Source organism: Pteropus alecto, unplaced genomic scaffold, assembly GCF_000325575.1.
Source record: "Pteropus alecto unplaced genomic scaffold, ASM32557v1 scaffold134, whole genome shotgun sequence".
NCBI lineage: Eukaryota > Metazoa > Chordata > Mammalia > Chiroptera > Pteropodidae > Pteropus > Pteropus alecto.
Window position 1 is genome coordinate 2905114 of NW_006436283.1, and position 5678 is coordinate 2910791.

Below are 5678 nucleotides of genomic sequence, written 5' to 3' on the forward strand. Positions count from 1 at the left end.
CCAGGCATGTCATAATAGGTATATATAACAATGTTTAAAAAGGCAAAAACTTGGAATCCGATAATACAGGATCTGTTGAATAGGATATGTCCTTATAATGAAAGTAGCTTATGTAGCCATGCATTTACTTCTATGTGAAGATATTCACAAAATATCGGTGAGTGAAAAAAGCAGATAACAAAAGAGTATTTTGGTCTGATTGCATTTTTGATGAGTTTTTGGGCATGTGTACTTCTATTTTTTTTTTCTTTTTTACATCTTTTTCTTTTTAATGCCTACAGCACCTGGTCTTCCTAAGTGGTCTCCCATCCAAATACAAACCAGTCCAGACCCTGCTTAGCTTCCGAGATCAGAGGGGATCCGGCGTGTTCAGGGTAACATGGCCATAGGGGTGTATGTACTTCTAGATGTTTTTAGAAACTGGTAGAAATATATACCAAAATGTATGAGGTGCTTATCTGTGCATAGGGGGATTTAGAATGTTTTAAAATTCTTTTTCGTTGATCCATATTGTCGAATTTTAATAAAATGAATACGGACTATCTGGAGGATAAAAAAAAATGTTAAACTTATTATTATTAGCAATTCAGGCCAGAATGAGTCCTTTCTTCTTTGCCAGTATTGTCGATCATAGACATACTTAGGATACAGAATAATTTGATTCTATCGAAACATTCGACTTGCTGCGATAAGCTTACGGAAGACAGGGGAAGAGAAGCCTATGACCTACAACAATTAGGTTGTAGCAGGTAAAAAAAAACAAACAAAAAAAAAAAAACAAAGAAATCAAAGAGCTTTTGACTAGTAAGCAAAGCCCAGCAGGAGGCAAGTCTCTGGAGATGTGCCACAAGGCGCCGGCCTAGACAAAGTCCTGTTCAACATTTTCATCAATGACTTGCGTGGAAACCACGAAGGCATGTGACCAGATCTCCAGATACAACAAAACAGGAGGGTGGCGCGGGGGAATCCAGCTCATCTGGGTTCAAAGCCGATGCCGGGCTGGAACGACAGGTCGAAAGACACAGATGAAATTGAATAGGATCAAATATAGAATCCTTAATCAGATGCCCCAGGCACCCCAGGACTGGGGGCCTGGGAAGGAAGGCATGGAGGTGTCAGATGAGCGCAGGTGAGTTAATGCTTGGATTCCGTGGGACACCAGAACGCCACCGTGTCCCTGGTCCTCAGAGAGACGGGTCAGTAGACTGGAGGGCATCAGCGGGAGGTGGACAGTTAAGGTCTGAAACTCACATTCCACGAGGGGCGGGACTTTCCCTGAGAGGAGAAAGGGCGTGATGCGCTTCACCAGCTAGTTGACAGTCACCGAGGGATGTCTTCCCCCAGATCAAAGGACCGGGGACGTTGCCAGGAGGCTGACATCAACTCAATACAATGGAAAAGGGAAACAGCGTTCATCTGAGTCAGATCCTCACAGCACCATCTCGTCCAAGAGCCCACCCGCTGTCCACGCAGCAGTGCGGGTCTGTGGGAGGCCCTGAGCCATCTTCGCTTCAGCAGAGGTCAGCTGACCACGAGAGAGGCTGGACCAGACGACCCCAGGGTCCCCTTCCAACCCAGTGGAAGCACCTCCTCCGGGCCTGAGTTTGTACCAAGGAAGTAGAAAGTGGCCATTTAGAAGCTGAGACAGACGACGGGGCTCTTGTGTAGGAGTGGCTCTGGGCAAGCCGGCCCTGGCGGACTGGCCCTGGTGGCAGGAATGACGGCAGTCTGATGACAACATCAAGTGGGAACAAGGTCCAGGGAAGGAGGGAAAGCGGGCACCAGAAGGGACATCGAGAGGGAAAAGGAAGAACAAAGAGAAACACTTGGGAGAGGGAAAGTCGGGAGCAGATCGGGGAGTCAGAGGCCAGGAGGGCAAAGCGGAGGCCAGAGAGAGACCACGTGGCTCTCAGTGCAGAGCCCTGGACGTGGCAGCCGGCGCCAGGTGGCCTGGGGAGAGCGGGGTCTGCCTGCCTTCTCAGACAAGGGGACAAGATCTCAGGCAGGCGACTGCCGGGTGTGGGGTGGGAGCGGGCGGGGCTTGCTGCAGAGGGCCGGTGCTGTGCTCAGAGCCACCTTGGATGGGACACTCAGTCTGCCCGCAAAGTCACGCCTGAGCACCTCCGTGTGTCAGGGACTGCTGGGTGCCAGGAGGCTTCAGAATATGAGGAAGCCATCCTCCCAGTCAACCCTTCTGGATTCACCATCGAGCTGGGGAGACAAAGGGTAGACACACAAAAAAATAGGGGAGCATGCACAGCCCATCACAAGGTGGGATAAGGGCGGTGGACCCTCGAATCAGATTTCAAATCCAGATTCGGTGCTGTGTGGCCTCAGGCAGGGTCCTCAACCTCTCTGAGCCTCGGTTTTCCTCTTATGAGGATAAATGGCCACAATGGAGGTACAAACACTGCCCCCGCCCATAAATGTGAACATGCCTTAACTTTGAAGCGAGCGACTCCAGCCCTTAGCCAGAGGGGAAGCTGGAGAGGTCAGGGCGTCCTGGCAGGAGAATGGTGGGCCCTGAAGCAACGTTTGTTCACTTACTCGGTGCTGGTGTCCAACCCTCCGATGAGAGAGAAGGCAAGTTCCCAGCACCGATCATCAAGGCAGGAAAAAAATGCCATGGAGCTTCAGCCTAAACCTGCTGGACCCCCAGGAACAAAGCCTCCGGGCCATCTGCTGAGTGCTAACAAGGCCCCCAGCGAAGGCACACAGCTCGGGGCAGCCAGCCGAGTCAGGGACCTTGGCAGCGGCTGCCGGCTCTGCCGACGGCGGGGAATTCTTAAGCAGTGTGCAGCATGGAACACGTGCCCGCAGACAGCCAGACGACTCCGCAGAGCTGGCCGAGGGCACATCAGCTGGACTGAGGGTGGGTGACGGCCCGCTCCAGCCGTGTGCTCCAGGCCCCCGTCCTCCGGAGCAGCACTATTCGGGCTTAGATCGTGGGGTGCACATCCCGCTCTTCGGGGGCCATCTCTGGCCTGCGGCCTCAGCTGCTATCCCAGCCTCCAGCACAGAGGGTTCAGAGCCACCGGGTGAGTCATTGTACCCACTTCCTGCCACATGGAACCCGTGGTTGAGTCACTGGCCCCCCAAAGGGAAAGATTGGCCACAAGGCCGGAAAGCTGGTGGCCGGAGTGGAGGTGCTGGCTCTGTGGTGTCACGCTGGTCACTCCCGTGGCCACAGGGTCTCCAGCAGAACCTGGAGCCCTCCGAGCAGCAGCCACCCACCGCCGGCAGAACTGGCTCTTCACCGGTGTTCCCCCATCCCCGGCAATAATAATCCTATCATCTCCTTCAAAACAAAACAAAACGAAAAACCCCAAGTTTTAATTTTGAAATAATTGCAGGCTTACAGAAAAGTTACAAAAATACTACAAAGAATTCCCGTACACCCTTCACCAAGATACCCCAAATGTTGACATTTTACTATTTCATTTTCTCTTCCTCCCTCTCTCCCCATCTGTGCTCAGGTCCATTTTATCCGGTCTCTTGGAAGACATCCCAGGAGACAGGAGTCAGTCACATCGCATCCTCGGGCCCCGCGCTCAGAACCAAGCCCGCCCTCGGGATGGAAAGTACAGGGTGGGCGATACAGTAAATAGCATCGTGGTCGCCGTGCATGGTGCCGGGTGGGCGCCAGACTTCCAGGGGGGTCACCTCGTGAATTACATAAATGTCTAACTACTATGCTGTACATCTGTCACTAATATAACACCGTCAACCGCAACTCAGAAAGAAAACCGAATGAATGCTTAATAATTTTACCTTTCCATTTGTGTTTTCTAAGTGAAGTCCGACGAGACCAGGGAGCACACGCTGAGGTTGGAGCCTCAGCTCGCTGTGGTCCTGTCCCCTGCCTTCCAGGGCTGGGTTCTTGGTCACCGCTCCCTCAGCCCCGCCCAGCAACCCCTTCCCCCCAAGCCTTACTGCTCCCACATTGCCCTTGCTTCTGCCCTCCTTATACTGTGCTCACGCCGCGTAGAGACCCCAAATCCCTAGGTGGCCAGTGTCCAGGGACCGGGGAGCACAGCCTCCTGTCATCCCGAGCCAACCGAATTGTCACAGCAGTAATAATGTCCTCTTGGTTGCTGGAGACACCCGCCCCCCGGGCTAAGCCCCGAGCCCCTTGTCAGTCCCCCTGTCCTGTCCGGCAGATACTATTCCTCTGCCACCCATTCCACAGCTGAGATAACCGAGTCCCAGAGAGGTCCGCTCGGCCGAGGCCGGCCGGTAATTAGCGGAGCGGGATTCAGACCCAGTTCTCCCTGCTCCGAAGCCCAAGCCGCCCCTCCCCCGTGAGCCTGGCTGTTTCCTTCGATCACCTGCAGTCAGGGCATTGATATTACCAGCGCCTCGCTGGGATCGCAGAGGCGGGAAAAGGCGCTGCACTTGGAGTTGGGAGTCAGGCTGGTGAGGCCTGCGGGAGTGATGCCGGCCCTGACGCCGTGTGGGCCCAGGACGGGCTCTCCAAGGTGGCCCGGTTCTCATGTCAGTCAGCCAGGGATCGGAGGCACTGGAGTCCCTGTTCCTGCCTCCTCACCCATACACCACGCATCCCGGTCCCTGGCTCTCGGCAAAACCCCACTAACTTCTGAGCTCGCTCCACCCTCTTCCTGGAAAAAAATCAAAGTTTCAAGCGGACGAGGAAGTCACTTGATCCGAGTGCTTCGGTCTGCAAACTGAAGACCCGGGGTTGGGATGGAGGTCCTGATGGATCAGAAGGTGTCTGGGTTTGCATCTTGGGCGGGACCCTCTTCTGACTGAGTCTTGGGCCAGTCAACATCTTGGAGTTCTCCTGAGTGGGGCTGAGAACAGTAGTAACTTCTGAAACACAAGCGCTTTCTGGAGAGAGCGCGGCCAACTGCACCTGACACCGTGAAGCCCGGCTCTTTACCCCCTCGACAAGTCTGTTAGGGGGGCGCTGTTAGAATCCCCACTTTACAGAAGAGGAAACAGAGGCTCGAGAGAGGTTAGGCAGCCCGTCTGAGGCAACCCGGCCAGCAAAGCAGAGCCCAGGTGGACCACACACACAACTGTGCAGAGCAGCCGCCCCTCCCACCAGGCACTGGCCCCGGAGGAGCCGCGTGAGCACCGGCCACCCGCCTGCCCAGGGCTCCCAGAGTCCAGGGCTGCAGTCATCCCACGCTGGCCAACCCCAGAGGAGCAAGGAAACCGACCCCTCTGGATAAACAAAGCACTTCCTCCCGAAGCCCAAACCCAGGCCCAGAAGGAGGAGGTGCCGCGCACAACTGTTTATAGAGACAGATGTTTGGGACGGAAAAAGAGAGGCAGCCCTCCTACGTCCCCATGGAGACGAGGGAGTTTGCAACTTGGGCAGAGGTAACTGGAATCGAAAAGGAGAAGGCGAAAGCCAGGAGGGAACCAGGTCTGACCCGCTGAAAACAGTTTGACATTTGGGGATGCTGGTGCCTAACAAAGGGGCGTTGCCAAGGCAACCGGCCTGAGGGCACAGGGCCGCCAGCCCTGGCTGGACCTGGGGCCCAGAGCCAGGAGATAAATAAGCACACAGGGGCCGGCGATAAGTACCATAGAAAAGCTGATTTGGAAGCACACACACCTAGGGGCCTCTCCGCCGCGGATCTGCCCAGGGGCCCCGGCGCAGCTGGGAGGAGCTCATGGCCCCGCCCCGCCCCGCCCCTCCCGTTCCCTCC

At 55.2% G+C, this 5678-nt stretch overlaps 1 long non-coding RNA gene and 1 pseudogene across 1 annotated transcript in view; both read right to left on the reverse strand.

The window, feature by feature from the left end:
- Nucleotides 1-272: 272 nt before the first annotated feature.
- Nucleotides 273-391, reverse strand: LOC112480117 (annotated as a pseudogene).
- Nucleotides 392-4701: 4310 nt separating this feature from the next.
- Nucleotides 4702-5678, reverse strand: part of LOC112480057 — a 3986-nt gene continuing 3009 nt past the window's right edge. Inside the window, exon 5 of the long non-coding RNA XR_003046484.1 lies at nt 4702-4811. This is a non-coding gene — a long non-coding RNA (uncharacterized LOC112480057). The remainder of the gene's footprint in view (nt 4812-5678) is intronic.